Source organism: Rhinoderma darwinii, chromosome 3 (assembly GCF_050947455.1).
Source record: "Rhinoderma darwinii isolate aRhiDar2 chromosome 3, aRhiDar2.hap1, whole genome shotgun sequence".
Lineage (NCBI taxonomy): Eukaryota > Metazoa > Chordata > Amphibia > Anura > Rhinodermatidae > Rhinoderma > Rhinoderma darwinii.
This window is the reverse complement of record NC_134689.1, coordinates 94,779,384-94,807,293: the sequence shown is the minus strand read 5'-3', so window position 1 is coordinate 94,807,293 and position 27,910 is coordinate 94,779,384. Positions and strand designations below refer to the sequence as shown.

General features: G+C 44.9%; 1 long non-coding RNA gene across 2 annotated transcripts in view; it reads right to left on the bottom strand.

Annotated features, from left to right (window-relative positions):
- LOC142748995 (uncharacterized) overlaps window positions 1-27,910 on the bottom strand; it is a 71,309-nt gene that overhangs the window by 11,533 nt on the left and 31,866 nt on the right. Inside the window, exons 3-4 of one of the 2 annotated variants that reach the window (XR_012882353.1) lie at window positions 15,938-16,028; window positions 14,253-14,309 (exon numbers count right to left, since the gene is read on the bottom strand). This is a non-coding gene — a long non-coding RNA (uncharacterized LOC142748995). The remainder of the gene's footprint in view (window positions 1-14,252; window positions 14,310-15,937; window positions 16,029-27,910) is intronic. The other variant, XR_012882352.1, reaches the window with a different exon arrangement.

Below are 27,910 nucleotides of genomic sequence, written 5' to 3'. Positions count from 1 at the left end.
GGCTGTGTTGCACTGGATACAAAGTGGGTTGTGTGAAACTATCTACAGAGGGGCTGTGTGGCACTGTCTACAAAGGGGGCTGTGTGGCACTATCTCCAAGGGGGTCTGTGTGGAACTATCTATAGGGTGGCTGTGTGGCTCTATCCACACTATCCTGAGTGGCACTTTCTACAAGAACGGATGTTCAGAATTATCTACAAGGTGGGCTGTGTGGCACTATCTACAAGGGGGGCTGTGTGGCACTATCTGCAATGGAGGGCCTGTGTGGCACTATCTACAAGATAGGGTGTTCGGCACTGTCTACAAGGGGGCTTTGTGGCATTGTCTACAAGGGGGGCTGTGTGACCCTATCTACAAGAGGGGGTGTGGCACTATCTACAAGTGGGGCTGTGTGGCACTATCTACAAGGGGGCTGTGTGTGGCACTATACACAAGGGGGCTGTGTGGTACTATCTACAAAAGTGGGTGTATGGGATTATCTCCAAGGGGGCTGTGTGGCACTATCTACAAAGGGGGCTGTGTGTGTGGAGATTTTGTGGAACTATCTACAACGTGGGCTGTATGGCACTAACTACAAGGGGGCTGTATTGCAGTGTCTACAAGGGGGGCAGTGTGGAACTATCTACTTAGGGGCTGCTTGGCACTATCTACAAGGGGGGCTGTGTGACACAATCTACAAGGGGGGCTGTGTGGAACTATCTATAGGGGGCTGTGTGGCACTATCCACACTATCCTGTGGGCACTTTCTACAAGAAGGGGTGTTCAGCACTATCTACAAGGGGAACTGTGTGGCACTATCTGCAAGGGGGGCTGTGTAGCACTGTCTACAAGGGAGGGCCTGTGTGGCACTATCTACAAGATAGGGTGTTCGGCACTATCTACAAGGGGGCTTTGTGGCCCTATATACGATAGGGGCTGTGTGGCACTAACTACAGTGGGAGCTGTGTGGCACTATCTACAAGGGGGGCTTTGTGGGGGTTTTGTGGCAATATCTACAACGTGGGCTGTATGGCACTATCTGCAAGGAGGCTCTATGGCAGTATCTACAAGGGGGGCTGTGTGGAACTATCTACAGAGGGGCTGTGTGGCACTGTCTACAAGGGGGGCTGTGTGGAACTATCTACAGAGGGGCTATGTGGCACTATCCACACTATCCTGTGTGGCACTATCTGCAAGGGGGCTTTGTGGCATTATCTACAAAGGGGGCTGTGTGACACTTTCTACAAGAGGGGCTGTGTGGCAATATCTACAAAGGGGGCTATGTGGTACTTTCTACAAGGGGGCTGTATGTGACACTATATACAAGGGGGCTGTGTGGTACTATCTACAAGAGCGGTACTGTAGCATTATCAACGAGGGGGCTGTATGACACTATCTACAAAGTTGGCTGTGTGTGTGGGTTTTGTGGAACTATCTACAACGTGGGCCGTATGGCACTATCTACACGGGGGCTGTATGGCAGTATCTACAAGGGCAGCTGTGTGAAACTATCTACAGAGGGGCTGTGTGGCACTATCTACAAGATGGGGTGTTCGGCACTATCTACAAGGGGGCTTTGTGGCATTATCTACAAGGGGGCTGTGTGACTCTATCTACAAGAGGGGGTGTGTGGCACTATCTACAAGGGGGTTTGAGTGGCACAATTTACAATGTGGGCTGTGTGTGGCTCTATATACAAGGGGGTTGTCTGGTAATATCTGCAAACGGGGCTGCGTGTTTGTGTGGGGTTTGTGGAACTATCTACAACGTGGGCTGTATGGCACTATCTACTATGGGGGTTTGTGGCACTATCTGCAAAGGGGGCTGTATGGCACTATCTACAAAGGGGGCTGCATGTTTAGGTGGGGTTTGTGGCACTATCTACAACGTGGGCTGTTTGACACTATCTACTAGGGGGGTAGTGGCACTATCTGCAAAGGGGGCTGTATGGCACTATCCACAAGGTGGGCTGTATGGCATGATCTACAAGGGGTCTGTGTTGCACTCTCTACAAGAGGGTGTGATTGGCAGTATCTATAAAGGGGCTGTGTGTGGCACTATCTACAAGGAGGGCTGTGTGTCACTATCTACAAGAGGGTGTGTGGCACTATCTACAAATGGGGCTGTGTGGCACTATCTACAAATAGGTGCTGTGTGGAACTATCTACATGGGGCTGTATGGCACTATCTACAAGGGGGGCTGCGTGGTACTATCGACCTGGGGGTTTTGTGGCACTATCTACAACGGGGGCTGTATGGCAGTATCTACAAGAGGGTGTGTGTGGCACTATCTACAAGGGGGGATTTGTGTGGCACTATCTACAAGGGGGGCTGTGTGGCACTATCTTCAAAAGAGGCTGTGTGTGGGGGGGTTTTAGTGGCTCTATGTACAACGGGGGCTGTATGCCACTATCTACAAGGGGTACAGTTTGGCACTATATACAAGGGGGGCTGTGTGGCACTATCTACAATGGGGCCTGTGGGGAGCTATGTATAGGGTGGCTGTGTGGCTCTAACCACACTATCCTGAGCGGCCCTTTCTACAAGAATGGGTGTTCGTAATTATCTACAAGGTGGGTTGTGTGGCACTATCTACAAGGGGGCTGTGTGGTACTATCTACAATGGAGGGCCTGTGTGGCACTATTTACAAGATAGGGTGTTCGGCACTGTCTACAAGGGGGCTTTGTGGCATTAGCTACAAGGGGGCTGTGTGACACTATCTACAAGAGGGGATGTGACACTATTTACAAGTGGGGCTGTGTGGCACTATCTACAAAGGGTACTGTGTGTGGCACTATATAGAAAGGGGCTGTGTGGTACTATCTACAAGAGTGGGTGTGTGGGATTATGTACAAGGGGGCTGTGTGGCACTATCTACAAAGGGGGCTGTGTGTGGAGGTTTTGTGGAACTATCTACAACGTAGGCTGTATGGCACTATCTACAAAGGGGCTATATTGCAGTATCTACAAGGGGGCTATATTGCAGTATCTACAAGGGGGGCTGCGTGGAACTATCTACTTAGGGGCTGTGTGGCACTCTCTACAAGGGGGCTGTGTGGCACAATCTACAAGGGGGGCTGTGTGGAACTATCTATAGGGGGCAGTGTGGCATTATCCACACTATCCTGTGCGGCACTTTCTACAAGAACGGGTGTTCGGAATTATCTACAAGGTGGGTTGTGTGGCACTATCTACAAAGGGGGCTGTGTGGTACTATCTACAATGGAGGGCCTGTGTGGCACTATTTACAAGATAGGGTGTTTGTCACTGTCTACAAGGGGACTTTGTGGCATTAGCTACAAGGGGGCTGTGTGACACTATCTACAAGGGGGGGTATGGCATTATTTGCAAGTGGGGCTCTCTGGCACTATCTACAACTACAAGGGGGGCTGTATGTGACATTATATTCAAGGGGACTGTGTGGTACTATCTACAAGAGGGGGTGTGTGGCACTATCTACAATGGGGCTGTACGACTCTATCTATAAAAGGGGGCTGTGTGTGTGGGTTTTGTTGAACTACCTACAACGTGGGTTGTTTGGCACTATCTACAAGGGGGCTGTATGGCAGTATCTACAAGGGGGGCTGTGTTGCACTATGTACAATGGAGGGCCTGTGTGGCACTATTTATATAATAGGTTGTTTGGCACTATCTACAAGGGGGCTATGTGGCATTATCTACAAGGGGGGCTGTGTGACACTTTCTACAAGAGGGGGTGTGTGGCAATATCTTTAAAGGGGGCTAAGTGGTATTCTCTACAAGGGGGCAGTATGTGGCACTATATACAAGGGGGCTATGTGGTACTATCTACAAGTGGGGTTGTGTGGCACGATAGTATCTACAAAGGGGGCTGTGTGTGGAGGTTTTGTGGAACTATCTACAACGTAGGCTGTATGGCACTATCTACAAAGGGGCTATATTGCAGTATCTACAAGGGGGGCTGCGTGGAACTATCTACTTAGGGGCTGTGTGGCACTCTCTACAAGGGGGCTGTGTGGCACAATCTACAAGGGGGGCTGTGTGGAACTATCTATAGGGGGCAGTGTGGCATTATCCACACTATCCAGTGCGGCACTTTCTACAAGAACGGGTGTTCGGAATTATCTACAAGGTGGGTTGTGTGGCACTATCTACAAAGGGGGCTGTGTGGTACTATCTACAATGGAGGGCCTGTGTGGCACTATTTACAAGATAGGGTGTTTGTCACTGTCTACAAGGGGACTTTGTGGCATTAGCTACAAGGGGGCTGTGTGACACTATCTACAAGGGGGGGTATGGCATTATTTGCAAGTGGGGCTCTCTGGCACTATCTACAACTACAAGGGGGGCTGTATGTGACATTATATTCAAGGGGACTGTGTGGTACTATCTACAAGAGGGGGTGTGTGGCACTATCTACAATGGGGCTGTACGACTCTATCTATAAAAGGGGGCTGTGTGTGTGGGTTTTGTTGAACTACCTACAACGTGGGTTGTTTGGCACTATCTACAAGGGGGCTGTATGGCATTATCTACAAGGGGGGCTGTGTGACACTTTCTACAAGAGGGGGTGTGTGGCAATATCTTTAAAGGGGGCTAAGTGGTATTCTCTACAAGGGGGCAGTATGTGGCACTATATACAAGGGGGCTATGTGGTACTATCTACAAGTGGGGTTGTGTGGCACGATAGTATCTACAAAGGGGGCTGTGTATGTGGGGGTCTTGTGGAACTATCTGCAATGTGGGCTGTATGGCACTATCTATATGGGGGCTGTATGGCACTATCTACAAGGGGGGCTGTGGGGAACTATCTACAGAGGGGCTGTGTGGCACTATCTACAAGGGGGGCTGTGTGGAACTATCTATAGGGGACTGTGTGGCACTATCCACACTATCCTGCAGTTTCTACAAAAATGGGTATTCGGTTCTATCTACAAGGGGGGCTGTGTGGCACTATCCACAAGGGGGGCTGTGTGGAACTATCTATTGGGGGCTGTGTGGCACTATCCACACTATCCTGTGGGTCAGTTTCTACAAAAAGGGGTATTCGGTTCTATCTACAAGGGGGGCTGTGTGGCACTTGTGGCAGTATCTACAAGAGGGGGTATGTGGCACTGTCTACAAGGGGGGCTGTGTGTGTGGGTGTTTTGCGGCACTATCTAAAAGAGGGTCTGTATGGCACTATCTGCAAGGGGGCTGTATGGCAGTATCTACAAGGGGGGTTGTATGGATCTATCTACAGGGGGGCTGTGTGGGGATTTTGTGGCACTATCTACAATGTGGGCTGTATGGCACTATCTGCAAGGGGGCTCTATGGCAGTATCTACAAGGGGGGCTGTGGAACTATCTACAGAGGGGCTGTGTGGTACTGTCTACAAGGGGGGCTGTATGGAACTATCTACAGATGTGCTGTGTGGCTCTATCTATAGGTGGGCTGTGTGGCACTATACACACTATCCTGTGTGTCACTTTCTACAATAAGGGGAGTTCGGCACTACCTACAAGGTGGGCTGTGTGTCACTTTCTATAAAAGGGGGCTGTGTGGAACTATCTACAACGGAGGGCCTGTTTGGCACTATCTACAAGATAGGGTGTTCGGCACTATCTACAAGGGGACTTTGTGGCACTATCTACAAGTGGGGCTGTGTGGCACTATCTACAAGGGAGGCTGTATGTGGCACTATATACAAGGGGGCTGTGTGGTACTACCTACAAGAGGGGGTATGGCACCATCTACAAGGGGGCTGTATGACACTATATACAAAGGGGCCTGTGTGTGGTTCTATATGCAAGGGGGTTGTGTGGCACTATCTACAAGGGGGGCTGTATGGCACTATCTACTAGGGGGGGTTGTGGCACTATCTACAACATGGGCTGTATGACACTATCTACAAGGGGGGTAGTGGCACTATCTGCAAAAGGGGCTGTATGGCACTATCCACAAGGTGGGCTGTATGGCACGATCTACAAGGGGTCTGTGTTGCACTCTCTACAAGAGGGTGTGGTTGGCAGTATCTACAAGGGGGCTGTGTGTGGCACTATCTACAAGGATGGCTGTGTGTCACTATCTACAAGAGGGTGTGTGGCACTATCTACAAATGGGGCTGTTTGGCACTATCTACAAGGAGGGCTGTGTGGCACTGTCTACAAATAGGGGCTATGTGGAACTATCTACATGGGGCTGTGTGGCACTATCTACAAGGGGTCTGTGTGGCACTATCTACAAGAGAGTGTGTGTGGCACTATCTACAAGGGGGCTGTGTGTGGCAATTTATACAAGGGGGTGTAATGATGGGTGTAGGGAAACAGACAAGTGAGCCCTAATCTACCCGCCACTCAGTCCCTGCCTACTTGCAACGACCCACCCTAGGCGACGGGGTACAACTGGGCGACGGTCCCTACGCTCAGTAAGTGCACGACAGACAAACAGACAAGGGTACACAGAAGCGAAGGGAAATGGGGCAGTTGCCCACGGCAACACCGTGAGCAACAAAAGTGGTGAACGAGCCGAGTCAAACCAGGAGTGTACGAGGTACCAAACGCAGAGCAGGAGAATAGTGAACAAGCCAAGTAAAACCAGTAGTGTACGAGGTACCAAACGCAGAGCAGGAGAGTAGTCAGTAAGCCAGGGTCAGTATGAAGTAGGGTCAAATAATTCAGAAGCTGCAGCAGGGCCAGGAAACAAAACGAGAAGAATCACAAGCAAGGAGGAACAGGAAAGGCAGGTATAAATAGACAGAGGGCGGGAGCTAGCTCTGTCTGACCGGGCTGTGATAGGCTCTCCCACTCCTAAGCCTGCCATCCTGAGTGGTGGAAGATGGAGTCAGTCTCACAGACATAGAAGCAGGTGCAGACTGATTACCTATGGGCGTTGACACAGAAGCTGTGCCTGGCAGATCCTTTACAGTACCCCCCTTTTATGAGGGGCCACCGGACCCTTTCTAGGTGGACCTGGTTTATTGGGGAAACGAAGGTGGAGCCTCCTGACCAATACCCCAGTGTGAACATCCCGGGCGGGTACCCAAGTCCTCTCCTCAGGCCCGTATCCTCTCCAATGGACCAGGTACTGGAGGGAGCCTTGGACCATCTTGCTGTCCACAATCTTGGCCACCTCGAATTACACCCCCTCAGGGGTGAGAACGGGGACAGGAGGTTTCCTCGAGGGAGCCAAGGACGGGGAGCAGCGTTTAAGGAGGGAGGCATGAAACACGTTGTGTACTCGAAAAGATGGGGGCAACTCAAGTCGGAAGGAGACAGGATTGAGGACTTCAATGACCTTGTACGGCCCTATAAACCGGGGAGCAAACTTCTTGGATGGGGACCTTAAGGCGCAAGTTCTTAGACGATAGCCACACCAGATCCCCGACAATAAACAAGGGGTTAGCAGAACGTCTTCTATCTGCCTGAGTTTTTTGTATGCTCTGGGACGCCTCTAGGTTCTTCTGAACTTGGGCCCAGACTGTGCACAGTTCCCGATGAACGACCTCTACCTCGGGATTGTTGGGACTACCAGGTGAAACGGAGGAGAACCGTGGATTAAACCCAAAATTACAGAAAAAGGGGGAGACCACTGACGAGTTACTGACCCGGTTATTAAGGGAAAATTCGGCGAGGGGAATGAATGAGACCCAATCATATTGACAGTCAGAGATAAAACACCTTAAATATTGTTCTAGAGACTGATTAGTCCTCTCAGTTTGGCCAATAGTTTCAGGATGGAAGGCAGAGGAGAAGGACAGATCAATCTCCAACTTTTTACAGAAGGCTCTCCAAAACAATGAAACAAATTGTACCCCTCTGTCCGAAACAATATTGACAGGGACCCCATGGAGATGCAGGATGTGTTTGACAAACAAGGTAGCTAACGTCTTAGCATTGGATAGTTTCTTGAGGGGCACAAAGTGGCACATCTTACTGAAGCGGTCTACTACAACCCACACCACCGATTTGCCTTGAGATGGAGGCAAATCGGTGATAAAATCCATGGAGATATGGGTCCAAGGTCTCTGGGGAATGGGCAAAGAACGTAGTAAGCCTGCTGGTCGGGACCTGGGAGTCTTGGACCTAGCACAAACCTCACAAGCGGCGACGTAGGCCTTAACGTCTTTAGGCAACCCAGGCCACCAATAGTTTCTGGCAATAAGGTGCTTGGTACCCAGGATGCCTGGATGACCAGATAGTGCGGAGTCATGATTTTCCCTAAGTACCCTTAGACGGAATTGCAGGGGAACAAACAGCTTGTTCTCAGGAAGGTTCCCGGGAGCTGAACCTTGATCAGCCGCAATTTCAGAGACTAAATCAGAATCAATAGAGGAAATGATTATACCTGGAGGCAAAATACAAGCAGGATCTTCCTCCGAAGGAGGGCTGGCCATGAAGCTACGCAACAGTGCATCAGCCTTAATATTTTTAGACCCAGCCCTATAGGTAACCAAAAAGTTGAATCTGGTAAAAAATAACGCCCATCGAGGTTGTCTCGGGTTTAACCTCCGGGCAGATTCTAGGAAAACCAGATTCTTGTGGTCGGTAAGGACCGTTACCTGGTGCCTAGCCCCCTCCAGGAAGTGGCACCACTCTTCAAATGCCCATTTAATGGCTAAGAGTTCGCGGTTGCCAATATCATAGTTACTCTCAGTGGGCGAAAACTTCCTGGAGAAGTAGGCACAGGGACGGAGATGGGTGAGGAACCTGGTACCCTGGGACAAGACAGCCCCCACTCCCACCTCGGAAGCGTCAACCTCCACGATAAATGGCTCAATTTGGTTGGGCTGAACCAGCACCGGGGCCCAGATAAAGCACTTCTTAAGGACCTCAAAAGCCTGGACAGCCTCAGGAGGCCAGTGGAGGAGATCAGCACCTTTGCGAGTGAGGTCCGTAAGAGGCTTAGCGATGACCGAGAAGTTAGCAATAAATCTCCTGTAATAATTAGCGAACCCCAAGAAGCACTGTAACGCCTTCAGGGAGGCAGGTTGGACCCATTCCGCCACAGCCTGGACCTTGGCGGGGTCCATGCGGAATTCATGAGGAGTGAGGATTTGACCCAAAAATTGTATCTCCTGCACCCCAAACACACATTTTTCGGTCTTCGCAAACAGTTTGTTTTCCCGAAGGACCTGGAGCACCTTCCTGACATGCTCAATGTGTGAGGACCAGTCCTTGGAAAACACAAGTATGTCATCAAGGTACACTACAAGAAATACCCCCAGGTAATCCCTTAAAACCTCATTTATGAAATTCTGGAAGACCGCGGGAGCATTACACATCCCAAAGGGCATGACGAGGTATTCGAAATGACCTTCGGGCGTGTTAAACGCAGTCTTCCACTCATCCCCCTCTTTGATGCGGATAAGGTTATACGCCCCCCGTAGATCAAACTTAGAGAACCATTGGGCCCCCTGAACCTGATTAAAGAGATCAGGAATCAAAGGAAGGGGATACTGGTTCCTTACAGTGACCTTATTCAAGTTACGGTAGTCAATGCATGGCCTAAGACCACCATCCTTCTTCCCTACGAAGAAGAAGCCAGCACCTACCGGAGAAGTAGAGGGGCGAATTCCTGGATATACTCTCTCATGGCTTCACGTTCGGGACAAGAGAGATTAAATATCCTACCCTTAGGGAGCTTAGCTCCTGGTACCAAATCGATGGCGCAATCGTATTCTCTATGAGGAGGTAACACTTCGGAGGCCTCCTTAGAGAAAACATCAGCGAAGTCTTGAACAAACTCAGGTTGCGTGTTCACCTCCTCAGGGGGAGAAATAGAATTAACAGAAAAACATGACGTCAAGCATTCATGACCCCATTTGGTAAGATCCCCAGTATTCCAGTCAAACGTGGGATTATGCAACTGCAACCAGGGAAGGCCTAAAACCAAATCGGATGATAATCCCTGCATCAACAGTACAGAGCACGGCTCCAAATGCATGGAGCCAACAAGGAGTTCAAAAACAGGGGTATGCTGTGTAAAATAACCATTAGCAAGAGAAGTGGAGTCAATACCCACTACCGGGACAGGTTTAGGCAAATCAATCAAAGGCATAGCTAGAGACATAGCAAATTCCACAGACATGATATTAGCAGAAGACCCTGAATCCACGAAGGCACTGCCGGTAGCAGACCTACCACCAAAAGAGACCTGAAAGGGAAGCAAGATTTTATTACGTTTCATATTTACGGGAAATACCTGTGCGCCCAAGTGACCTCCCCGATGATTACTTAGGCGCGAAAGTTTTCCGGCTGCTTATTCTTACGCCTAGAACAAGTGTTCACTTGATGCTTGTCATCCCCACAATAGAAGCAGAGACCATTCTTCCTGCGGAACTCTGTACGCTGTCGGGGGGACACGGAGGCCCCGAGTTGCATAGGTACCTCCGAGTCTTCCGTGGAAGAACGAAGCAATGGGACCTCGGGAGGCATCATGGGGGAGTCAGAGGGGAAAACACAAAAACGTTCAAGTTGTCATTCCCTGAGACGTTGGTCAAGTCGTACCGCTAAAGCCATAACCTGGTCTAGGGAGTCAGAAGAGGGATAGCTAACTAGCAGGTCTTTCAGGGCGTTCGACAGACCCAACCTAAACTGGCACCTTAAGGCAGGGTCATTCCACCGAGAAGCTACGCACCACTTCCTAAAGTCAGAACAATACTCCTCAACAGGTCTCTTACCCTGACGTAAGGTCACCAGCTGACTCTCGGCAAAGGCAGTCCTGTCAGTCTCGTCACAAATGAGTCCGAGAGCAGAAAAGAAAAGATCAACGGAGGAAAGTTCAGGGGCGTCAGGAGCCAAGGAGAAGGCCCATTCTTGGGGCACTTCCTGGAGCCGGGACATAATTATACCCACCCACTGGCTCTCAGATCCTGAGGAGTGAGGCTTTAAGCGAAAATAGAGCCTACAACTCTCCCGAAAGGAGAGAAAAGTCTTCTGGTCCCCTGAGAACCGGTCAGGCAACTTGAGGTGAGATTCAAGAGGTGAGGTGAGGGGCACTACCATGGTAGCGTCAGGCTGGTTGACCCTCTGAGCCAGGGCCTGGACCTGTAGGGAGAGACCCTGCATTTGCTGAGCCAGGGTCTCAAGGGGGTCCATAGTAGTGTGAGGGACCAGGGTAGACTAGGTATATGGGCTTGTGATTATGTAATGATGGGGGTAGGGAAACAGACAAGTGAGCCCTAATCTACCCGCTACTCAGTCCCTGCCTACTTGCAACGACCCACCCTAGGCGACAGGGTACAACTGGGCGACGGTCCCTACGCTCAGTAAGTGCATGACAGACAAACAGACAAGGGTACACAGAAGCGAAGGGAAATGGGGCAGTTGCCCACGGCAACACCGTGAGCAACAAGAGTGGTGAACGAGCCGAGTCAAACCAGGAGTGTACGAGGTACCAAACGCAGAGCAGGAGAATAGTGAACAAGCCGAGTCAAACCAGGAGTGTACGAGGTACCAAACGCAGAGCAGGAGAGTAGTCAGTAAGCCAGGGTCAGTATGAAGTAGGGTCAAATAATTCAGAAGCTGCAGCAGGGCCAGGAAACCAAACGAGAAGAATCACAAGCAAGGAGGAACAGGAAAGGCAGGTATAAATAGACAGAGGGCGGGAGCTAGCTCCGTCTGGCCAGGCTGTAATAGGCTCTCCCACTCCTAAGCCTGCCATCCTGAGTGGGGTGGAAGATGGAGTCAGTCTCACAGACATAGAAGCAGGTGCAGACTGATTACCTATGGGCGTTGACACAGAAGCTGTGCCTGGCAGATCCTTTACAGGGGGCCATGCCATACAATCTACAAGAGGGAGATGTGTGGCACTATCTACAATGGGGCTGTGTGGCACTATCTACTAGGGGGGCTGCGTGTGGCACTATATACAAGGTGGACTATCAGTACTACAAGAGGTTGTGTGGCGCTATCTACAAGAGAGGCTGTGTGGCACTATCTACAAAGGTGGCTGTGTGTGGGGGATTTTGTGCCACTATCTACAAGGGGGGCTGTATGGCACTATCTACAAGGGGGGCTTTGTGAAACTATCTACAGGGGGGCTGCGTGGCATTATCTACAAGGGGGGCTGTAGGGCACTATCTACAAGGGGGCTGTGTGGCACATCCACATTATCCTGTGTGGCACTTTCTACAAGATGGGGTATTTGGCACTATCTACAAGAGGGGGTGTTTGGCACTATCTACAAGGGGGGCTGTGTGGCACTATCTAAAAGGAGACTGTGTGTGACACTATCTACAAGGGGGGCTGTGTGTGACACTATCTACAAGGGGGGCTGTGTGTGACACTATCTACAAGTGTGACTGTGTGTGGCACTATCTAGAGGGGTCTCTGTGGCACAATCTACAGTGGGCACAAAGGGGAGATTATTATTGTGTCGAGCACTAAGCGATTATTATTACCATCTGGTTGCACTGTGGATTACAAGTTTGTTTAGAGGATGGGGTATAGGTGGGGAGGGTGCTGGAAAAGCAAGAAACCAACATGTCTGTGTGTCAAATTCTGCAGAGACAAGTCATGGCTGGAATAAGTCATCACAGTGGTCTGGGCCGAATGGAGAAAAAAATCTGAGCAAACATTACCTCGAGTAACTGGATGTAAATGTGCTGTAATCACTTAGATAGTCTGCAGAGCTCCTGTGTATAACTGGCATCTACCACTATATGGTCACTATATGGTTGTAATATTATATGGTCTGCAGAGCTCCCGTGTATAACTAGCATCTACCTTTATGATTACTATATGGTGGTAATATTGGTCTTTGTATAATATTTTTTATTTAGTAACAGTATGGGGGTATTATTTAGTCACTAGGTGGTTATGGTGTGGCTGTATTATTTGGATTTTCAATTATGTTATTATTGGTAACATTGGTCTTATAATATTGAGTTGTATTCAGTAACAGTATGCAGGTAATATTTAATCTGGTATAGTGGTATGATTTAATAACTGTATATGTATATAGATCATTTTTTTGTATAAGAGTGGAATATATGACTTGTGGCTTGCAACACTCCTGGACTTGCTAGAAATAAGTGATGCATTGCTCTGCACTCCGCCTTCTGTGTTGACTGCATTATTGATACAATAATTCAGCCCCACTTTTAACTTTGCCCAGGGCCACACTTTGTCTAAAATCAGCCCTGCATAGGCATAAGTGGCCTTAGGAGATGTTTTTCATCTCATACTCTGCTTGGTTCAGACTTTTAGCCACAAGCATGAATTTTTTGGCATCTTTACGAAGCTTTATGTTTTGATGCAAAATTGCATGAAGGTGCCAATGATTGTGAAGCGCTGGGTAGCATTTTCACAATGTGTCTACTTTCAGAAACTATGTAAGTATAGGGGGTATAATATGATTTTTTATTTTATAATTTTTTATTTTATAATTTAGGTTTTATTTATGTTTGTCAAAAGTGGAAAACGTGTCCTGGCAAAAAGTTTAAAGGAATATTACGGGCCTTGAGGGTGTCTTCAATTTACTTCTAAACCTGTGAAAAATTTAAAAAAAGTCAAACTAGTAATATACTTACCATATAAGTCCCAAAGCTCGGAAAACCACTTTAATGCTGGTGACCTAAAGGATCTGTCACTAGTTTAGTAATGCCCAATCTTCTAGATAATCTAATAGGCACTGTCACACTGATAATGCTAGTGGAAATTGTGTCACAAAAAGTTTATTATTTTAAAAGTTATGAGCTTTTTTCTAAATATGCAAATTAGGCTATACTAAAAAAGTTGTTGGTGTCAACACCAGCGATTCTCCTGAGGTGGAGCTACCTCACAGCCTTTGAAGCTGTCCTATCAGCATGGAGCTGCTTCACACAGACTGAGGCTGGAAGGTGGATCACTTCAAATAGCCATATCTCGGGTGGTGGACCACGTGGAACAGTGCTTCTGGTGGCATATTAAGGATGAGATTCTAATCTTTTATATGGCATAACTTTGCAAATAATAAACATTTAAAAAAAAATCACACTGTAGTTATTAGCATCGTAGCGCCTACTAGATTAGTTAGAAGATAAACTAGTGACAGATCCTCTTTAAACACATTTAATAGTTGAATGGACTTAATTTGGATTTTGTGTGCAACTCTTTATTTGGGACCATTTTTGACTTTTAGTAACAGCATGTCCATGTTCATTCTCTATTCCAAACTATCATACTCCAGGTACAGATTCCAAACTTTGAACATTAAAATTTGGGGAGGGACATCCATGCACTCCTCATAATGACATCAAACTACAGACCTGCACATTTGCTCCTTAACTGCTCATAAAACGCACAGAAGTGTACACTATATTTTACTAACCTGTATGTTACTCTCCTCTCCTGTGCTTGGGAGGGACTTCTGAGGGGTATGGAATGCCTAAAAAGAGATAGAACAGTATCGTAAACAGGGTTTTTTTTTTTGTTTCTCTTACAGCAAGTATAATAAACTGAAGCCCTTCTGATGGGGTAGGGTATAAGACATTTTGCCATATAGAGTAGAAAAACACTTTTACTTGAAACTTTGCCCTTGCCTATAAATTTATCATGTTTGTAATATGTTTTTGTTACCTTTTCTGTTGTCTTCATTGATGCTATCTGCAAACCATCAGCAAATTGGGTGATCTTGTTATTTTTGTTGTAAATATGAATTGACTCCCCATGACAGCTCAGCTGAAGATCACATGAATACCTGATATACTGTACACATGAGCACACCTCATGTACACAGCAGCCAAATGGTCTGATTAAATCAGCTTAAATAAAGCTTGAGTTTTGTATAATTAATCGATATGCTGCTTTCTAATAAACTCTGTTTCAATTCCTCTACCATTTTCCAGAGCTCTGCTGTCAGTGAATGGAAACATGCTTGGTTATACCCAGAGGAAAGCTCTGCTCTACATAACGTGGTCTGCAATAGTTTCAAATATGCTATGGGAACATTTATTAAGACTGGCATTACATAAGCCAGTTTTAATAAAGATGAAGCACATTTATTAAGAGGCGAACAATAATAAATGGGTCGCATCTTTCAGCTGGCCATGTGTCACATCCATAGTAACACGCCCGGGGGGTTATTTAAATATCGGGCGCCAAATATAACGGCACCGATATCTAAATAATGGAGGATGGTAGAATAAAAATGTAAAGTGCCCCAGGGTTTGTGCAGCCCTGCCCATTACATGCTGCACATGTATGGGCAGGTGGAAGGTTCTCTTTAATAGGCTTTTTAATATATATTAAAAAATTTACATATAAAAGACATAGGGCAAAATTTATTATGCAATTTGCCCCAGTTTTCTAGGGAGAAAAAACTTATTTTGTGCTAAATTTTGTAACTTTTTTCAGTTTTGCGGCGCTTTAGCTTCTTTTCTAAAAATTGGGTGGGAGTTACCTCGCCTAGAACTCAGTTTGTGGCACATTTTACTCCAGCAGGCTTTAGAGACATAGTAAAAAACACATAACAAAAACAAACTTGGCCTATGAGTAGCATATCTTTCAACTGCAGCTTGTTGGCCCTTTAGAAAATTAAAGTAGTGATCTGATTGTTAGCTACATTTGCTTGCACTAGTTTTTATGAAACTCCCCTTATTGACTTCAATAGGGAAAACTACGACATTAAAACGGCATGCAAACCATGACAATTGAATTTGATGTGCAGTACGGCAATGTAGTTTTTCATATAGACAGTCCTAGGAACATGTTCCTTAAACTGTCCTTTTAGAAAAGCTGCAAATATCTACCCATACTTTTTGGCAGAATTTTCACACTACTGGAATGGTGTAGCTCTCTACATACAGCGTGTGCAAGTACCCTTATTCTGTAATGTGTATTGATTTAGTATATAATATATATTTGTTTTGTGTGTATCATCAGAGGTACCCTAACCATAACATTGCTTTGCAGTTCAGATGCTTGTAGTTATGCCTCAGGCCAGCCTCCCTTTTTTTTTTTTATTTAAGTCCTCTAACTATAACATTTAAAGTGATTCACTGATGCCAAATTCACCTTTTTTGCTTGCTGGATTTCCTCTGTGGATTTTGATCGTCCCTTCACTGCATGCTTCTGGGGAGAAGAAGCCTGCACACAGAATTCAATGCTGTAAGATTAAGACTATGTCAACAATTAGGAAACAGTCAGTATATGCTTTTCTAAAATCTAGGTTAGGGTATGTTCACACGTAGTCAACAAAAACGTCTGAAAATCCAGAGCTGTTTTCAAGGGAAAACAGACCCTGCTTTTCAGACGTTTTTTTACCAACTCGCATTTTTCGCTGCGTTTTTCGCGCCGTTTTCGCTGCGTTTTTTCCGTCCGTTTTTGGAGCTGTTTTCATTGGAGTCTATGAGAAAACAGCTCCAAAAACGTCCAAAGAAGTGTCCTGCACTTCTTTTGACGAGGCTGTATTTTTACGCGTCGTCGTTTGACAGCTGTCAAACGACGACGCGTAAATAACAGGTCGTCTGCACAGTACGTCGGCAAACCCATTCAAATGAATGGGCAGATGTTTGCTGACGTATTGGAGCCGTATTTTCAGACGTAAAACGAGGCATAATACGCCTCGTATACGTCTGAAATTTGGCCGTGTGAACATACCCTTACTTTGCTAATTCATTTGCTGAAAATGTAAAAACGTTTCAAGCGATTTCCTTTATCTGCTCATCAGCATTAAGGGGGTTTTCTGAGCTTAAGAAAAAGATTTAAAAAAATACCTATATGTGTCTTAGTAGTCACTTATAGTACCATAATTCAGAAGTAGTTATTTTTCATTTTCATTATCGTGCAGCGCTCTGTCCAGTACTGTTGTTTTAATTTTGCAAGGGTTTGCTGTGGGTGGGATTAAAATTTAAGGACTACAGTTCCCACCATTCCTCTACCCTCTCACAGACATTACCTACATTTACAGCAGCCTGCATACCACTTACTATCTATTACAAGTTGTAAAGTAGTGCTGCTACTGAGACACAGCTCTGCTGTTCTGCTGCTAAACTCTGCACTCTATGCTGCCCAACATGTGAAACACACCTCAAGAGCCGCGGAGCAGGAGAAGTGGAGATAACAGGCACATGATGTGTGAAATCAAAAATTACAGGGAGAGAGGGGATAACCAGGTGTTCAGTGAACAATCACACAAGCAGGATATAAACACCAGGAACATATTCATGAGACTGCATGGGAGGTTGGCAACAGGGGCATTTCAGCTACAGACAGTACATTAGTATATGACTAATCTTACTGCAGTTAAAACATCTGCACAGAAAAACCCTTTAAGTATGTTTAGCCTGCTTGCTAAATACACTTTACAGCCTTGGTGATATTTATGCCAAATGATCCAAGGTCCCTTCCAGCAGTCAGCCAGCAATCACCCATAATGCAAAACCTGCCAACTCTCCCAGGATTTCTGTCAAATTTTTGGGACTCCGAATTCTAGTTGTCTCCAGCAGCTTGCCAGAAATTAATCAATTCTTGCTGTTGTAATGTACTTTCCCATTAAAATCTAATTTTTCTGTCTAGGATTCCCACATCTAATCATCAACTGTTCCCTGTTTATGCTTTTTAAAATATCATTAAACAGCAGAAGTAATATATAATAGTATACATGAAAACTATTGGAAAATCCTATTTAACCCCTTAAGGACGCAGCCTAGTTTTGGCCTTAAAGAGGCTCTGTCACCAGATTTTGCAACCCCTATCTGCTATTGCAGCAGATAGGCGCTGCAATGTAGATTACAGTAACGTTTTTATTTTTAAAAAACGAGCATTTTTGGCCAAGTTATGACCATTTTTGTAGTTATGCAAATGAGGCTTGCAAAAGTCCAAGTGGGTGTGTTTAAAAGTAAAAGTCCAAGTGGGCGTGTATTAGGTGCGTATATCGGGGCGTTTTTAATACTTTTACTAGCTGGGCGCTCTGATGAGAAGTATCATCCACTTCTCTTCAGAACGCCCAGCTTCTGGCAGTGCAGACACAGCGTGTTCTCGAGAGATCACGCTGTGACGTCACTCACAGGTCCTGCATCGTGTCAGACGAGCGAGGACACCGGCACCAGAGGCTACAGTTGATTCTGCAGCAGCATCAGCGTTTGCAGGTAAGTAGCTACATCGACTTACCTGCTAACGCCGATGCTGCTGCAGAATCAACTGAAGCCTCTGGTGCCGGTGTCCTCACTTGTCTGACACGATGCAGGACCTGTGAGTGACGTTACAGCGTGATCTCTCGAGAACACGCTGTGTCTGCACTGCCAGAAGCTGGGCGTTCTGAAGAGAAGTGGATGATACTTCTCATCAGAGCGCCCAGCTAGTAAAAGTATTAAAAACGCCCCGATATACGCACCTAATACACGCCCACTTGGACTTTTACTTTTAAACACACCCACTTGGACTTTTGCAAGCCTCATTTGCATAACTACAAAAATGGTCATAACTTGGCCAAAAATGCTCGTTTTTTAAAAATAAAAACGTTACTGTAATCTACATTGCAGTGCCTATCTGCTGCAATAGCAGATAGGGGTTGCAAAATCTGGTGACAGAGCCTCTTTAAGGCTCAGAGCCCATTTTTCAAATCTGACATATTTCACTTTATGTGGTAATAACGTCGGAATGCTTAAACCTACCCAAGCGATTCTGAGACTGTTTTCTCGTGACACATTGGGCTTCATGTTCGTAGTAAAATTTGGTCGATATATTCAGTGTTTATTGGTGAAAAATTGCAAAATGTAGAGAAAATTTTGAAAAAATTGCATTTTTCAGAATTTAAATGCATCTGACCCAAAATAGTTACTAGTTCACATTTCCCATATGTCTACTTTAGATTGGCATCGCTTTTTGAACATTCTTTTATTTTTCTTGGACGTTACAAGGCTTAGAACATAAACAGCAATTTCTCATATTTTTAAGAAAATTTCAAAAGCCTTTTTTTTAAGGTACCTCTTGAGTTCTGAAGTGGCTTTGTAGGGCCTATGTATTAGAAACCCTGATAAAACACCCCATTTTAAAAACTAGACCCCTCAAAGTATTCAAAACAGCAGTTAGAAAGTTTTTTAACCCTTCAGGCATTTCACAGGAATGAAAGCAAAATGGAGGTGAAATTTGCAAATTTCATTTTTCTTGCTGAATTTCAATTTTATTCATTTTTTTTTCTGTAACACAGAAGGTTTTACCAGAGAAACACTACTAAATATGTATTGTCCAGATTCTGCAGTTTTTAGAAATGTCCCACATGTGGCCCTACTGCGCTCGTGGACTAAAACACAAGCCCTAGAAGCAAAGAAGCACCTAGTGCATTTTGAGTCCTCTTTTTTATTAGAATATATTTTAGGCAGCATGCCAGGTTTGAAGAGGTGTTGAGGTGTCAAAACAGTAGGATTCCCCCAATAGTGACCCCATTTTGGAAACTACACCCCTCAAGGAATTCATTTAGGGTTGTTGTTACCATTTTGACCGCACAGTTTTTTCACAGCACGTATTTGAATTGGGCTCTGAAATAAAAAAAAATTCATTTTTTCCAATAAAATGTCATTTGTGATCAAAATTTCTTATTTTCACAGGGAACAAAATACCCCATTTTGTTGCCCAATTTGTCCTTAGTGTGGCAATACCCCATTTGTGGTGATAAACTGCCGTTTGGGCCCATGGGAGGGCTCAGAAGGAAAGGAGCGCTATATGTTTGTTGGAGTCCAGATTTTGTTGGATTGGTTTTCGGGTGCCATGTCGCATTTGCAGAGCCTCAGAGGTATCAAAGCAATGGAAACCCACCAAAAGTGACCCCATTTTGGAAACTACACCCCTCAAGGAATTCATTTATGGTTGTTGTTAGCATTTTGACCACACAGTTTTTTCACAGCACCTATTTCAATTGGGCTGTGACATTAAAAAAATGACATTTTTTCAAATAAGATGTAATTTTTTACCAAAATTTCTTATTTTCACAGGGAACAAAATACTCAATTTTGTTGCCCAATTTCTCCTGAGTGCATCAATACCCCATTTGTGGCAATAAACTGCCGTTTGGGCCCATGGGAGGCCTCAGAAGGGAAGGAGCGCTGTGTGTTCTTTGGAGTACAGATTTTGCTGGTTTGGTTTTCGGGTGCCATGTCGCATTTGCAGAGCCCCAGAGGTATCAAAGCAATAGAAACCCACCACAAATGACCCCATTTTGGAAACTACACCCCTCAAGGAATTCATTTATGGGTGTTGTGACCATTTTGACCCCATAGTTTTTTCACAGAACTTATTTGAATTGGGCTGGGAATGAAAACAAATTTATTTTTTTCAAATAATATGTAGTTTTGGCTGAAAATTTCTTATTTTCAGAAGAAACAAAATACCCCATTCTGTTGCGCAATTTGTCCTGAGTGCCGCAATACCCCATTTGTGGTGATAAACTGCCGTTTGGACCCATGGCAGGGCTCAGAATGAAAGGACCACCATTTGGCCTACTGGGGATTTTCTAGTGCGAAGTCATGTATGCAGAAGCCCCTGAGGTACCAGTACAGTTGAAACCCGCAAGAAGTGACCCCGTTTTAAAAACTACACCCTTAAGGCATTCATTTAGAGGTGTAGTGAGCATTTTGACCGGAGACCTACACCCCATAAACTGTAATGTGGGTTCTCCCGGGTATGGCAATACCCTACATGTGGCTGTTATCAGCTGCCTGGACACACAGCAGGGCCCAGAGGGGAAAGACGAGGGGGGATAAGCTGTGTGGAGTGCATCAGGGTAAGTAAAATTGGGGTAAATTATAAACCAAGGGATGTATGATAAATTTTAAAACACTTTCATACAGAGCTCTGGTTATTCGGGACACGTGTCACATTGATATATTGTGTCATCCATTATCGCCCTCTTATAGCAGACTTTGCACCTCTTTTGACTTTTTCCCTTCTTGCCAGTTTGGGGAACTTCTCCTGGAAAGTGTTGCCCTGGTACGATGCGTGTGGGCTCGCTTCCAGAAGTACTGGGTGCCCCCCCTTCTTGGTCCCTAAAGATTAGGTTCTTGATAATCACCTCTTGAAATTCCAGGAAAGTTCCCGTCTGGCCTGCACATCGACGTAGCATGTACGCATTGTACAATGCCATCTGTATGATGTGCCCGGCCAGCTTCTTATACCACACCGCATGGCGCTGTAGGGCTTCAGGGCTTGATCTTACAAGTACATCCCTCCCATGTACCTATTGTAGTCCAGGATGCAGTCTGGTTTGGGGGTGGCCTTTCCTTCATATATCCTAAACCTGTAGGTATACCCTGATGCACTCTCACAGCTTATACATCTTCACGCCATACCTTGCCCTCTTACCCGGCAGGTACTCGCGGAATTGAACCCTCCCTTTAAAATGTACCAGGGACTCATCAATAGAAATACACTTCTCAGGGGTGTATGCTTGGGAAAACCGGGCACTGGAACGGTCTAATAGGGGTCTCCGTTTATACAAACGGTCAAAACTGGGGTCATCTCGGGGTGGGCACGGCTTATTATCAGTATAATGTAAGAAGCGAAGTATTGCCTCATTTATTTATTTTTTTAGGTTCCAGTTCAGTTCTGAAGTTGCTTTGAGGGGCCCATATATTAGAATCCCCTATCAAATACCCCATTTTAGAAACTAGACCCCTCAAAGTATTCACAACAGCATTTAGAAAGTTTATGAACCCTTTAGGTGTTTCACAAAAATTTAGAGCAAAGTAGAGGTGAAATTTACATTTTTTTTTTGTCAGAAAATCCTCTTTATACCATTTTTTTTATAACACAAAAGGATTTATCAGAGAAACGCAACTCAATACTTATTGCCCAGATTCTGCAGTTTTGAGAAATATCCCACATGTGGCCCTAGTGCGGTAATGGACTGAAGCGCCGGCCTCCGAAGCAAAGGAGTACTTAGTGGATTTTGAAGCCTCTTTTTTATTAGGCACCATGTCCGGTTTGAAGAGGTCTTGTGGTGCCAAAACATTGGGAACCCCCCAAAAGTGACCCCAATTTGGAAACTAGACCCCTTGAGGAATCCATTGTAGTTTTCTTGGGGTGCATGCGGCTTTTTGATCAGTTTTTATTCTATTTTTAGGTGGCGTGGTGACTAAAAATCAGCAATTGTACGATTGTTTTTTTTTTTAGTTTTTTTTTTACAGCGTTCACCGTGCGCTATAAATGACATATTCACTTTATTCTGCGGGGCGATACGATTACGGCGATACCAGATGTTTATAGTTTTTTTTTATGTCTTATGGCGTTTGCACAATAAAATAAGTTTTGCAAAAAATCATTCACTTTTTGTGTTACCTTATTCTAAGAGCCAGAACATTTTTATTTTTCAATCAATAAAGCCGTGCGAGGACTTATTTTTTGCGTAACGAACTGTAGTTTCGATCAGTACCATTTTTAGGTACATGCGACTTTTTGATCTCTTTTTATTCCATTTTTTGGGAGGTGAAGTGACCAAAGAATTGTGATTGTGGTTCGGTTTATTATTATTTTACGGCGTTCACCGTGCGGGATAAATAATGAAATAATTTTGTAGATCAGGCCGTTACGGACGTGGCGATACCAATTATGTATAGTTTATTTGTTTGTTTATATATTTTTATTAATAATAAAGGACTGATAAGGGAAAAGGGGGGATTTTTACTTTTATTACTTTTAAATCTTTTATTTTCTTATTTTTACACATCTTTTTTTAACTTTTTTTTAACTTTATTACTTTGTCCCACTAGGGGACATGAGGGCAGGAGGCCTTGATCGCTATTCTAATACACTGCACTACATGCGTAGTGCAGTGTATTAGAACTGTCAGCTACTCACTGACAGCAAGCATAGTGGGTCCTGACGTTGTCAGGACCCACTAGGCTTCCGTCTATGGCATAGCCGGACGCCATTGTTTGGTGTCCGGTTGCCATAGTCGCCATCGCCGGCCGCTATCGCGTAGCAGGCCGGCGATGGCAGCTTAACCCCTAAAAAGCCGCGATCTCTATAGAACGCGGCTTTTAAGGGGTTAATCAGCGGGGACACAGCGATCGGTCCCCGCTGTAGGAGCTGTGACAGCTGCTGAACAAGACAGCAGCGACACAGCTCCTGTATGTGTCGGGAGGACGGCCGAAACGGCCGTTACTCCCGAGACGTACTATTACGGCATGGAGCGCGAACGATACAGCTGCCATGACGTAATAGTACGTCAAGGAGCGGGAAGGGGTTAAAAATGTTTTCGGCTCAAGGCTTAGTGATGTGTTTATTATACTGGACATAAATGGCAAAAAGTACACTGCATACGTTACCTACATAAAATTTGTGTACAGAATTCTAAAATATCTCATATCTTGTGGAAAAGTTCAACTGTTAGGCTCTGTTCACATTTGCTGAATACATTTAGCTTGGGCCTCATGCACACGACCGTAAAAACTCCCGTTATTACGGGTCGTAATTACGACCCGTAATAACGGGCTCATAGACTTCTATTGGCCACAGGTACCTTCCCATTTTCTTACGGGAAGGTGCCCGTGCCGTTAAAAAAGATAGAACATGTCCTATTTCAGGCCGTAATAACGGCACGGACAGTCCATAGAAGTCTATGGAGCTCCCGTAATGACGGGTGGCTACATGTGTGCACCCGTCATTACGGCAGCGTTGCTAAGCGACGTCAGTAAATAGTCACTGTCCAGGGAGCTGAAAGCGTTAACTGTTCGGCAGTAACTCTTTCAGCACCCTGGACAGTGACTACCGATCAGAATAAAGAGCAACCTGTAAAAAATAAAAATAAAAGACGTTCATACTTACCGAGAACTTCCTGCTTCCTCCAGTCCGGTCTCCCGGCCGTTGCCTTGGTGACGCGTCCCTCTCGACATCCGGCCCGACGTCCTGGCCGTCCCTGGATGACGTTTCAGCCCATGTGACCTCTGCAGCCAATCACATGCCAATCACAGGCTGCAGCGGTCACATGGACTGCCGCGTCATCCAGGGATGTCGGGCTGGATGTGAAGAGAGGGACGCGTCACCAAGACAACGGCCGGGTAAGTATGAATTTCTTTAACTTTTATTACAGAAAGGGCTGTCCCTTCTCTCTATCCTGCACTGATAGAGAGAAGGGGCTGCCGATTAGTGCAGTGCTATTTTGCCGCCAAAAACGTGCCCGTAAATACGGGTGGAATACGGGTGACACCGGACCCATATTTACGGGCACGGGTCCGTAAATACTGGTGCAAAATGGGTCGAATACGTGTGACACCGGACCCGTATTTACGCCAGTATTTACGGGTGGGAAAAAATACGGTCGTGTGCATGAGGCCTTATACATGTAAATAAAAACATATACTGCCGATGTATGCAACTATATGCCTACACAGTTTTATGTCTGCCATTTCCAGTATAAAAAATTAATCTTCAACTTTTATCATCATGTTGTTTTTAGATCCAAAATTCTATGCTTACACAGTTCTTAATATATCTTTATAGCAGTCACAGCATCAAATACTATGCACATATATAGATTTAAAAGCAAACAGACGGAGCATGGGAGCAGACTGCGTACTGTCTTATTATTGAGTATAAAGTATAAAAGTATGCAGTATGCATGTAAGCTCTTTAGCTCCCCCTTGTTGTGGCCACAGGCAGCCAGAATGCTACATGTTGTCTTTTAAACATGTAAACCCCAAAAAATATATCAATGTTTTATGTGATTTAAAACAACTTTTAAATTGACTTTTATTAATTTAATTTTTTTTACTTTTTAAGATGCAGCTTATTTGTATCCTGTATACTTAGAAGCTGTATCGTTCGTCAAAGGCAATTTCGTCAGTTTAGGTGAACTGATGGCTTGGCTGAAAGCTGATGTCGCGTGTCTCTGACACACAGGATCCAGCTAATAAAGAACTTAAATGTCATCATTATTAGCTGGATCCTTTTTGATGAAAGTCAAATTAAAAGTTTTTTTAAATCAAATAAAACATTTACTTCTAAAAGGAAAAAAAATAATTATCACAGTCTTTAAATCTATGTCTATGCAGGGGATTTGGAGCTCTGAAACTTAGCTCCGACTATAAAGATATATTAAGAAATTAATCAGAAATTTCAAAACTATTTTTAAAAATGGAAAAGATAAAAGAGAAAAAAATTGTATGCAAGCCCGTACATGCACTTTAAGTTATACATTGTTTTTTTTTTGTTTTTTAATGGTATTCTGTTGTACTGTTCATGTGTTAAGTGACTAAGCTTTTCAGTTCAGTTAAGGAAAAAGGTATCCACATGTATATTGTTTTTGCATACATGTGGCCTATAGAATTCTATGGAAACTTTTCATTAGGTTTTCTCTAGATATAAACCTTTTAAACGTATATGCTGAGGTAGTTGGCAAACATGATATAGTTGGCAATCATAATGTAGATGGCAAACATGAAGTGAATGCTAGGGGTGCACTGCAACATTAAAGCTGCAAAGGGAAGCAGTGTTGTTGTATTGCACCATCACATATCATAGTAGCTCCATTACCAAATGTATTGTGCTGCACCTATCAGCTTAATGCTATATTCACACGACAGTGAAAAAAACTGCCGTGCAAAACATATAAACTGTCAGTTTTTCATGGTCCTTTTGCTTCAGTGTGTCTTCAAATTTTCATCGATTTTCCAGGCCGTCGGACCGTTTTTAATGTCCGTTTGTCATCCATTTGCCATCCATTTTTCATGACCGTTACAAAAAAGATTGCATTTAATTTGTCAGGGAATTTTTTGTCCCAACCCCCTGAAAACACCACAGTGCCCATGTAGATAGTGCCATAGTGCCCACTGTAGGTAGTGCTCACATAGATAGTGCCAGTGCCCATGTATATAGTGCTCCAGTGCCCACATAATGCCACAGTGCCCATGTAGGTCAGAGTATCCCCTGAAGATAGTGCTCATGTAGTGCCATAATTCCCATGTGAATAGTGCCACAGACCCTCTTTAGATAGCCCCCCTCATAGATAGCACCACCCCCTGTAGAAAGCACCACACAGTACCCCCTGTAGATAGCTCACCACACCCCCCTGTAGATAGCACAACACACAGCCCCCTGTAAATAGCGTCACGCTCTGGCCGGGGATTCCGGCATCTTAGAGTCCCTAACTTTACTTTCCATATATGGACAATGACGTCAGGATTCTCACATTACAAAGTCCTTAACTTCACTGTCCATATATGTAAAGTGACATCAAGGGGTTTCCCAAGAGAGGTGACTCCTGCCAGAGCGCTTGCGCTTGCTCTGGCTAGGGACTCCATAGTTGAAAGTCTCTGACAACACAGTTCATATATAGAAAATTATATCAGGGGCTTCCCCCAGGCTCAGCACTTAAAGTAGTGCTGTGCCCGGGGAGATCGGGCGACTTGTCCCCCTATATACGTATACAGTCGGATATGTCGGTGCCATCCGTCGGGGGTATACGCCTGGACACCTCCTGACATATTCCTTATAATGGAAGTAAAAAGCGTAATGTCAACAGGGTCTCAATTGTATCCGCATCCTAAGGACGCGGATACAACTGAGTCCCCTTGTGAGGGCCAGGATTAGTTTCTAACACCACCACAAGGACGGCGTTTTGAAAAACGGCAGTTAAAAAACGATTCACATCTATGGGGGCCATTGGCCTGTGAAAACAGACGAAATAGGACATGCCCTATTTTTTGATGGACCGTATTCACGTGCCGTTCATAAAACACCAGTGTGAATACACCCATATAGCTTCATTGTCCTGAAAACAGCAGTGTGATGTCCGTTTTTAACTGTTGTGTGAATACAGCCTAAACCATCAGCTGTCCTAGACAAGAGGTCTCAAAACAATGACAAATTAGAGAAAAATGTTTTTCACTTCCTATTATTAATCCCATTCAACAACATTACACTCATCCCCTTCCTAACCCGAAATGGTTGATGCCACAGAACAGACCATTTAAAAGAAGAAAATTGTTCTCAGTACGCAATAGATATTTTATATTCTTTCCTCATAGCAAGTGAGTGAGGAACGAAGCAGTAACTCAACAGAGGTAATCATTTTTGTACAACAGACACATAAAGAAGAAGCTAATAAGAAAGCTGAACGAGAATAGTCACTGTCACAATATAATAAAAGGAAAAACGAAAATTATGGTTTAATCTTCTGGAAATCCATTTTTATCGTTACTTTTTGTACATAATTTATTATTTGGTGATATGATCATCTGCATATGAATGTATGAAAATGTCAGCAAGTATTCCAAGGCAATTTACAAGCAAACTATGTATGTAGCTATTTCTTTGATTTGGGTAGTTCTTGCATACAACTGATGTACATTCTAATTCAATTCACCGACTAGGGAATACAAATCCTCATACATGACCAATTCCCTAGCTTCTGATGTCATCGGATATGACATTCCTTTCATTCAATATTTGATGAAGCACATTTGATGGCTGAAAATATAAATCTCTCTTTGGAGTAACACAGCAATATTCAGGCCCAACTGTATGAGTGGCTTCCTACTGTCTTTAAAAGAATTTAACACAGAATTTAACAAGAATTTAAGAATTTAACACAATGTTCATATAAAGTTCTGGTTAGATCATTGTTAACCTGAATGTTCTTTAGAGTAAGCAGTGGCGTAACTACCGCCGTAGCAGCCGTAGCGGCTGCTACGGGGCCCGCGGCATGAGGGGGCCCGTGTCACCCGCCGGCACGGGCCCCCACCATGGCCGGAGGCTCCGCTAGCAGCCGCTATGGCTGCTACAGCGGGACGCCACTGAACACTACGGCAGAGCAGGGAGGTATCTCCCCGCTCTGCCATTAAACAAAAGACATGTATCCCCTATCCACAGGACAGGGGATAGATGTGTGATCGCTAGCAGCGATAGGGAGAACGGGGGACTGAAAGGAAGGAAGGTGCTGGCTTGTCATGCTGACCTCTCCTACAAGGGGTGATAAGGGGGGAAATAAACTTCAGGTTCTCTGGTGGGTTAATTTAGTAGCATTGGTGGGGCATAATTTAGATTTTTGCTTTG